This window comes from Lactuca serriola, chromosome 7, assembly GCF_051521515.1.
Source record: "Lactuca serriola cultivar US96UC23 chromosome 7, Lser_US96UC23_V15, whole genome shotgun sequence".
NCBI classification, from domain to species: Eukaryota; Viridiplantae; Streptophyta; class Magnoliopsida; order Asterales; family Asteraceae; genus Lactuca; species Lactuca serriola.
In genome coordinates, this window is record NC_136414.1 from 185,211,506 (window position 1) to 185,221,859 (window position 10,354).

General features: G+C 29.4%; 1 long non-coding RNA gene across 1 annotated transcript; it reads left to right on the forward strand.

Annotated features, from left to right (window-relative positions):
• The first annotated feature begins 367 nt into the window (after positions 1-367).
• Positions 368-1,407, forward strand: LOC145062640 (uncharacterized). Its single transcript, XR_013687647.1, has 3 exons — positions 368-533; positions 622-1,090; positions 1,203-1,407. It is a non-coding gene; the product is annotated as an uncharacterized LOC145062640 (long non-coding RNA).
• Positions 1,408-10,354: the final 8,947 nt, after the last annotated feature.

The following is a 10,354-nucleotide window of genomic DNA, read 5'->3' on the forward strand; positions in this document are numbered from 1 at the left end:
TTAACATATTAACGAATTATAATCTTTAAAATGTGACAAAAAGGTGTTACCAGATTACTCAACACAATTTTTCATTTAGCCGCATCTACCAGGTGTATAACATTCATTCAGTTTTTATAATTGGTGAAGTGTTTGACAATTTTAGCATTAAATAGTCTTCTAATTGTTTCCACTTTTTTTAAGAAAAAAACGTATGAATTTGGTTTCTACTAGACTAATTAATATACCAAAATATTGGATTTTTTACTAATATTAACGAGACCAAGATAAAAATAAGGGACCATTATTGTAACCATGCTGTTGAAAGAAAAAAAAAACAAAACAAAGGCTTTATGCTTGCATATGATAGGCTGCCCTTTCACAAAAACAAGTATGGCGTGTTGCAGAGGATTCGAATTACTGAGATGAATAATTGAAAAAATTGAATCAAGGCCATTGTCCCTCTCTTATAAAAGGAGAGGAGGCTCACCACCACAACAACAACAACAACCCAAATACCTGCCCAGCTGCTGCCATAGCCCGAAAAGAAGAAGGTATATGTTTTGTATATGATTTTCAGAATATCACATATCTTCACATCTTTATTAAGTATTCTTGCTTATATAATCAATGTATTTTCAGATGTCGCGACAATACGATGATGTGGACCTTCTTCACGCAGTTTTACAAATTAGAAACAGCTTCGAAAAAGTTCCTAGACAATTTAGCATATCCGACTGGAATGTAGTTGCAGGAGCTCTGAAATCTAACGTGTATGCAGAAACCGGTATACGTATTGAAGCGGAGGGCGAGGAGTGTAAAAGACGCTGTTTAATTGATTTAGCCAGGGACTCGTCTTTGCTTCCAGACGACCAACAAAATTTGTACGATGCTGTGTTTGCAGAGATGTCTGGAGTTATCGCTCCAGACTCGCCAACCACTCCTCCTGCAATATTTTCAGGTATGAACTCTGGTGAGGCCTCTGGGTCAACTAATTTAGCTGGTGGCTCTCCTACAATACCACCAGAAGTGGAGCCTGGGTACTGTGTTGGTTGTGGGTGTAATATGTGTTCTTCAGGGGAATGTTGTAAGAGGCATTAGCCCGATCAAAGTGAGTAACAGGTTATTTTGTTAATTTTTATTTAAATTTAAACTTTATATCGGTGCAAATCATGTTTTGTTTTCTGACGGAAGTTTTTTGGTTTTTTCTTGTGTTTTTGTAGGAGAAGGAGAATGATGATGATGATGATGATGATGTTGTTGTTGTGTTTTGTTTGTGTTTTTTCTTGGTATTTTTTTCTTGTGTTATTGTGTGGTTTGTTTCGTTTTTGTGTTTTCTTGGTTTTTTTTTTTCTTGTGTGGTTTATTTAGCAGTGTCAATCTGAAACTTTGTCGCTTTAATGTTAAATAACTATATTTTGAGGACCATGTTTGTCTCTTTTTTAATTCCTATGTGTTCTTATTCTACCAAACAACTCACGTCCCTTTGGCACTTTTCCGGCAAACAAGTCATATATTGCAAATCAGACAAACTCATAAATTGAGTCAAAATATGTAGTAATTTAACAAAAAGAAGCTCAAGATAGAAAGAGAGAGGGTGAGGGTTATAGCGGTCATCTTCATTAAAAGCTTGTAGCATGAAATAATTAGGAAAAAAAAAAGTCATTTCAGAGAAATTCTAGAGAATTTCAAACATTTACCTGTAAAACTTGGAAAATAAAACATCAATGTTTGGTAAACTTAAAATTTAACCAAAATAATAATAATAATAATAATAATAATAATAATAATAATAATAATAAATAAATTAATAAATACATAGGACCGTCTATTATAAAATTTGATAGTTTTTAATGAAATGAATTATACTTTAAGAAATATAGTATTAGTTTTTTGTTTATTTATATTACTGGTTTTGGTAAGTAAAGTTAAATGATTTGTACGACCTTATCCACATATACATCATAAAAGGGTATAATGGGATCATAAAAGGGTATAATAGGAGTTTTATGTTACTCATATTAGATTAATTGGAGAAATACAAATTTATTAAATCGAATGCAACTTTTTTTAGATTTTGTGTTTCTCATTCTTGGAGAGAAATGCTTCGGATTTTTTGAGAAATCTTCATAATTTCATATTTTCTCTTTCCAAAAATTTGATAAATTGAATTATAATTAAAATGAAAATTGTTCAAATGTCATCTAAAAGGTATTATTATTAGTAAAAAAATCATAAATGGTTTGGTTTTTAAAACCTAAATTAATGTTGTAATCATACTCTTTATATACTCATATTAGTTTATAACCCGTGAGAATCACGATTATAAAACTAATTAAACTTTCATAGAAAAAACTCAAAATTATTTATCAAATATTTTAAATAAATTATTAATTAAGATATATTTTTTAGTTATTTAAAATTATAATCATTGATTTAAAAAAATACTTAAAACTATCATCTTATAATATATATTTATTTTATTTTTTATTTTATTTTAATGTTATTAATTTAATGTAATTAAAGTGTAAAATTTAAAATTTAAAATTTGAAATGAATAATCAATTACTAATTTAATGTAATTAGAGTGGAGAATTTAAAATTTAAAATGGAGAATTAATAGGATGACATTGGCATGATAGATGGCATATGACATTGGCATGATAGATGACATATAATATTAAAAAACTGTTAATATTATGACATTTGTTAATAGGAGAATAACCCTATTCATTTATTAGAATAGGAAGATTTAACATATATATATATATATATATATATATATATATATATATATATATATATATATATATATATATATACACTCATATTTAACATATTAACTAATTGTAATCTTTAAAATATGACAAAAAAGTGTTACCGGGTTACTCAAAGACAAATTTCCATTTACCCACATCTAGCAAGTGTATAACTTTGATTCAGTTTTTATAATTGGTAAAGTGTTTGACAATTTTAGTATAAAAGTAAATATTAAATAGTGTTCCCTATGTCTCCTCTTTTTTTTTTTTTTTTTTTTTAAAGTGTGGATATCGATTTTAATAGACTTATTAATATACCAAAAGATAGGATTTTTTTTACTAAAGTTAACCATATCTAGACCACATCAAACACGTTTATAAATACACTAAATATAAAAAAAGAATGTGGATTTAGGGGTCTCATGGAAGTAAGAGATAAAAATAAGGGACCATTATTGTAACTATAATTTTGAAACACAAAAAACAAAACAAAGGTCATATCAGTTGCCTGATAAGCATACGCTGCCCTTTCACAAAAACAAATCTTATCCGGTGTGTGTTGCAGAGGATTCGAACTAATGGGAAAGAGTCTACAATATATTTGAGGTTAAGATCAGATTGCTTTCGAAGGAATCCCAAATTTCAGGTGTGAATTGGAGAAAAGAATCTTTGTATTGCGCTGCATGGATGCAGAGATGGAAACATGTGATCAAGTTTTCAAATTTAGCAGAAATAGTCCCTTATCCAATACAGTTTTCCCATGCAACCCTCAAACTCAATTTCATTTCATTTTTGATTTATAAAACCTTCAATTGAACCCCCTCAAGTTTCATTTTTATATCTTTTCATCATTTAAAATTTCTGTTTAATCCTTTTTTATTTATTAATTTAGCTTATTAATATTGTTAATATTATTTAACCCCTTTCTACTTAATTTCAATACTAATTAAACGTTTGAAATATAATATTATCAAATTAACAAAATTTAATTATTCAAATAAAATTAATCGCATATTATATACCAAAACTTATAAATTCTTAGTATCACATCAAGTATGAGATTATAACACCTTATCTTGAGTGTTTGGTAAAATTAATTAGTTGGTAATTGACTACATATTTGGAATCTAAAATATGTAGAGCGTTGGATCGGTTGACAACTCAAAATTTCCCGAGAATCCGAGAACTAAAAGTAGAGTGTGGATCAAAAGTAATTCGTTAAGTACATGATCGTCATCTTACCAATCTCATTTAATGTTTAATTTTTTTGTGTTATTTAATATATTAATCTAAATGTCTAAAAATTAACAAAATAACTCAAAATTTTGGATTTATTTTTTAAAAAAAAATAATTTTCGATTTTTATAAAAAAGGGAGATTTTTTAATTTTTTTCAAAAAGCATGAATTTTTCAAAAAAAATGAAAAAAAAATATTATTTAAAAAACTGCATTTTTTTTTCAAAAAAAAATTGCATTCTTTTTTAAAAACTACATTTTTTCTAGAAAAAAATTGTATTTTTTTTTTCAAAAAGCTGCATTTTTTTTTCTGAAAAACTATATTTTTTTTTTAAAAAAAAACTACGATTTTTATAAAAAAAATGCAACTTTTTTTCAAAACTACATTTTTTAACAAAAAATTCAACGTTTTAGGTGCATATATGCATATTTTTTCAAATGCATATATGCATATTTCTTATACTATAATATTCGTAAGTAATTATAAAAAATCTCATTTTTATTAATCAATCTATAAACATAATACAAGTATTTTATTCGATACAAAATAATATATAAAAAAACTACAAAGATTCACAGTGTTATCATTTCTTCATATCAAAATTTCCATATTTTCTTCAATTTATCACTTTTCATCTTTTCAATATTTTCCAAAAATTCTTCAAAATCTACAGGAAAAAAATTATTTAATGCAAGAACACGCACATGTATATATCATATAAGATTAACATGTGATTATATAATGTGATATTCACATGCGATTGTGTCTTTTAAGATTTAAATGTAAAATTCACAAGAAAATTTTAAAAAATAATTAACAAAGAACACTTACACAAAATGCATATGTGCATATAGACGTAATTTATATGTGATTCACTTGTGATTTACATATGAATCACATGTAATTTACTTGTGATTTACATGTAATTGATACGTGATTCACTTGTGATTTACATGTGACACTAGTACAAAAATGACATACGGTCACACTTTCCGAAAAATGGCTTGTGACACTTTTTCTTAAAAGTGTGGCCAAAAGTCTCTAAAAAAATTTAGAGACTGTCTTTGGATACATTTAAATTAGATTGTGTGGTCGTTATATAGACAAGCAACACTTTTACGACACTTAATTATACCAAATGTGACAAATATTAGTCACACTCGAACACCGAGGCCATAGGTCACAATCAGCCACATATATCGATTAAGATTGTCACACTTTTTTATGAGAGACAATAGATAAAAGTATCGTCACACGAGTTAGTTCTCTGTGTGTCTATAACCTGGTGCCTTTTTAGCCACATAACAGACAAAGTAGCTAAAAGGTGATACATATGGTCACACTAAAAATTTGTGTGTCCATAGGGCGGTTCTGTACTAGTTGTATTTAGTTTACACAAAAAATTAAAAGAAGTTAGTATTGCTTACTTATGATCATGTACCTTTTATTATGTGTGTCAAATAATAACGAATTGGCTTTAAGAATAAACAAATATTGTGTGTGTAGGTAGCATTTAGTCACGTTTACATCTATTATATGTGTCTATATGTAAATATAGTCATAAAAGAAAAATAATGTCTTATCGTTATAATTAGGGGTCGTTCATTGAATATGTTACTTATGGTCATGTACCTTTTATTTTGTATGTCAAAATATTATGAATTGGCTTTAAAAAGAAACAAATAGTGTGTGTAGGTAGCATTTAGTTATGTTTACAGCTATTATATGTGTCTATATGTAAATATAGTCATAAAAGAAAAATAATGTCGTATTGAATAAGAGTTATAAGAAAGGACCAAATTGGCCTTTTTCTCAACTATTCTTTTAATTACACCAAATAATACACCATTAAAAATGAAAAGAATACAACTTATTTTAACAGAATATTATGATAAATAAATGATGTGAATACAACATAACTTGTTTAACATTGCATAACGAAAGTACATTGCTATTACATGCAGTTTATGTTATAACATGTGTGACAATATAACAGTAAAAAACCGGAAAAAAAATATCATTGAGTTATAAGAATATTACACCAAAATAGTTTGATGGTATAATATGGTAAAAAGACATTAAGTAAAGTACATCATCATTTTTTGTTATTTTCTTATTCTCCACATAACGATGTGCTCAAGTTTACGCATTTCCCTTCTTCAAACAAAATATAAAGATCATTAAGTGTTAAAAAAAGGAAAAATATTATCGCTACAAATGTAATTCATGACATTAAGAAACACGTACCATACGTATAAGAATACCGTGACAATCATTACGAAAATAATCATTTTCCTTCTGCAAGTCAAGTGTGTCTACACGTGACAATATATTATCATTATGAGGAACAATAGTACTAAATTCTTCATCTACATCTTCATATGTATCTTTGTAATTTTTGGGAGGTGTCTTGAAATTTTTGGGAGGTGTCTTGAACACAATAGACATTTTTTGATCGAGTGGGTCTGTCACGTAAAATACTTGTTGTGCTTGTGAGGCATATGTTACTACTTCTTTAATGATGTGTGTGTCAGTTGCAACAACACTAACCCCACTGTTTTGGTAAACTTTACCTTCACGAGCTTTTATACGAAAAGTATATCCATTAATAGCATATACATCGTATTTAATAATGTACTTATTGGGTCCATGTGAAATCCATCTCATTGTCTCTGTTATACTTTCTCTACAGGCCCCTAACTCTCTCTCTACCTGAATTGTAATTAAATTATGAATTTAAGAAATCAAGACAAAAATAACAAAGAACACAACATATTTGAAAAGAATATACCTCCTTTCGTAACCAATGACCAAATGTTTTACTATGCTCTTGTTCTAGATGTGCCTTTCGTTTAGTAGGGTGTAGATGTTCCAAAAATTCCATGTGTCGTCTGTCAATACGTTAATGTTAATATTATTATAAAAAAACATACATGTAAAAAACCTTACTTGATATATGGGAGTACTTCAGATGTATTTTGCAATACAAAGAAATGTGCTTTGCTGAATAGTTCTGCAGAAACTTCTACCGATTTAGCAGCTGGTACAAGAGTACCGTTCATAATAGAGCTACTATCTACACCTTTACGAATTCCACAATTGTTATGATTGTCAGGTGGAATACCATCAGTATCCATCCTTTTAAGGAATTGACTAAAAAACTCAATTATCTCTTCTGCAACATTCTCTTATGCAATGCATCCTTCTGGTCTATTTTTGTTTTGCACGTGCCCCTTAATAACCTTCATAAACCTTTCGAATGGGTACATCCATCTAAAGAATATTGGACGGCATAATTTTACTTCCCTAGTGAGATGAACGGTTAAATGAATCATCACATCAAAAAATGATGGTAAAAAGTATTTCTCAAGAAGACATAAGGTTACACATAACTCCTCTTGCAACTTATCGAGCTCATCCACTATGATTTCTTTGCTACATATTGATTTGAAAAAAGAAACAAGACCTTGTAATAGCAACTCTGGTGAGTGGATGCATAATAGATCGAATTGCTATGGGCAAAAATTGTTACATGAGCATGTGTTAGCATAAATACAGGTTACAACTAAGTTTCAAAGTACATTGCTATCTTAAATAACAATTAACTAAAACTAGGACAAATCTAAATCAGTTACAAGTATGCAAAACATGGATATAATTAACATATAAAATTATTATGATAACTAATTCCCATTTTGCCCCTTAGACAATTCTATTTAAAACAACATCAAATCTGGACATATAACATATAATTGACTGTTATACCCCTATTTTATCATAAATACAAAGTGCAACTAAGTTGCAAAGTACATGGTTATCTTAAAAAACAATTAACTAAAACTGGGACAAACCTAACTCAGTTACAAGTATGCAAAACATGGATATAATTAACATATTAAATTATTATGATAACTAATTCCCATTTTGCCCCTTAGACAATTCTATTTAAAACAACATCAAATCTGGACATATAATATAGAATTGACTGTTATACCCCTGTTTTATCATAAATCTAGAGTGCAACTAAGTTGCAAAGTACATTGCTATCTTAAAAAACAATTAACTAAAACTGGGATAAATCTGACTCAGTTACAAGTATGCAAAACATGGACATAATTAACATATAAAATTAATATGATAACTAATTCCCATTTTGCCCCTAAGACATTTCTATTAAAAACACCATCAAATATGGGCAAATAACATATACTTGACTGTTATACCCCTGTGTTAGCAAACTACATTGCCTTTTTAACAACACAATATATCAAAACAGGGACATAATAAATAACATCAAATATAGACATACTATATAATCAAAACAACATCACATATAGACATAATATATAACATTTCATTAAATAAAAGAGTTTCGTATTAATTACGAAAAAAGAGTATCATATGTAGTCTGTATTAATCCCAAAAAAGATTATAACATAATTCACCTAGGCTATGTATTTCCATGCTATGACATTTTCTTTCGCCATGTCCATAGCATCCTCCATTTTTCCTCTTGGAATTCTCATGTTTAGCATATGATTGATGTATGCTATTCCATCATCAACCGATGCCATTGGATGTTCTGTTACAAACATGTGAATAAGCTTCTCAACACGTTTGGCTGGTGAGTTCATCAAAAAATGTGGGAAATTGTTTGCAACAAACACAGGCCTGTGTTCAACATAGAGGTGTTCAATCTCTCTGAAATTGTGTGCCCTAACTAACTTCTTGAAGGGTCCCAAACATTCATCATTCAGAATTGGAATCATTGACAACCCATTGTGTTCTTCGGTGGGCATATGATACCAGTTCCCCAAACTTGTATACCCAAGGCTTCTAGAAAAATGGCCAAGCATCTTCATGTTAATCAAATCGATGTTCACATGAGAAATAATGTCACACCCCGAAACCTAAGGCGGAAACGTTCTGGGGCAGAGGACATCATGTATATCGCAACCAATGTACATAGTAAGCATAGTAAACACAAAAAATTACATTACATAGAAATATTTACATTGTTTGAAAAACAAAGAGTTACAAAGGTTATAAATATATATCATATGAACAAAAGTTAAGACGAGTCTTCTATACGCTCCGTCTTCTCCAAAAGATCGCGATGTACCTCTCTAATGCTGACCTGAGAATACAAGCAGTTTTAGAATCAGCATAAAGTTGGTGAGTTCATAAGCGATTTAGTTTTGAAAAGAATGAGTTCCCTTTGGTTTTCTGAAAAGTTGTTATCCAAGAAAATTCCATATTTTCTTATAAAAACAGTTTAGTTATTATTCGTTACACGATTCGATTATGAGTAATAATGTTATCCCAGGAAAATCCCATATTTTCCTAAACGATGCGGATAGTTCTTAGTTCGGATTTCGATGTACTATTATCTACCATACTTATAGTATTAGTTAGGTATTCTGATATCTTAGTTACCCTACATTCGAATGTCGATTATCTACTATACTTAGTTGTATTTTCGAATATTTGGATACACTCAGAAACGTACATTAACTATATATTCGATGTTCTGGTGATTTCCAAAAGAGTACATTAGACGTATCTTCGAAACTCTGTCGACATCCTAAGGCGTATGTTTTCGAAACTCAGTCGATGTCCAGAGGCGTAGTTTCGAATTATTTTCAAAACTCTGGTGACACTCAAGGCATACACTAACTGTATTTCCAAAGTCTTGGCGCCATCCAAAGGCGTGCTTTCGTATTCGTATTCGTATTCGTATTCCTATTCCTACTCCTATTCGTATTCGTATTCGTATTCGTATTCGTATTCGTATTCGTATTCGTATTCGTATTCGTATTCATATTCATATTCCTATTCCTATTCCTATTCCTATTCGTATTCGTATTCGTATTCGTCTTCCTATTCCTACTCCTATTCGTATGCGTATTCGTATTCGTATTCGTATTCGTTATGTTTCTAACTATACTTTCGTATTCGCTCTGTTTCTAACTGTGTGTTATTATCCCTTCACTTTCGTATCTACATGGAGTTATATCAAGAACATTTTAATGATTTAAGATTCATGCTTTTAGCAACAATTATATGGAAATTCATTTGTGAAATATAATTGTATAACATTTTAAAAGCAGCTTCACAAATAACATGACGGTTTACTCTGCAAGTTGAACGATTGGTTAATACAGTTTTCCATGTTAAAAGCATATGAAATACGAAATAGATCAAATGAAATCACAAGTTTGAGTACAAGATTTCCTTGTACTTTTGCTTGTATTCCCCCCTGAAAACATTGAAAAACATTGAAAAAGGGTAGGGGTATGAACTCACCGATTGAAGAATGTGCCTGATTGGATGGAAACGTTAGTTCGGGGCTTGAACACGTGTGAGGTTCCTATGTAAT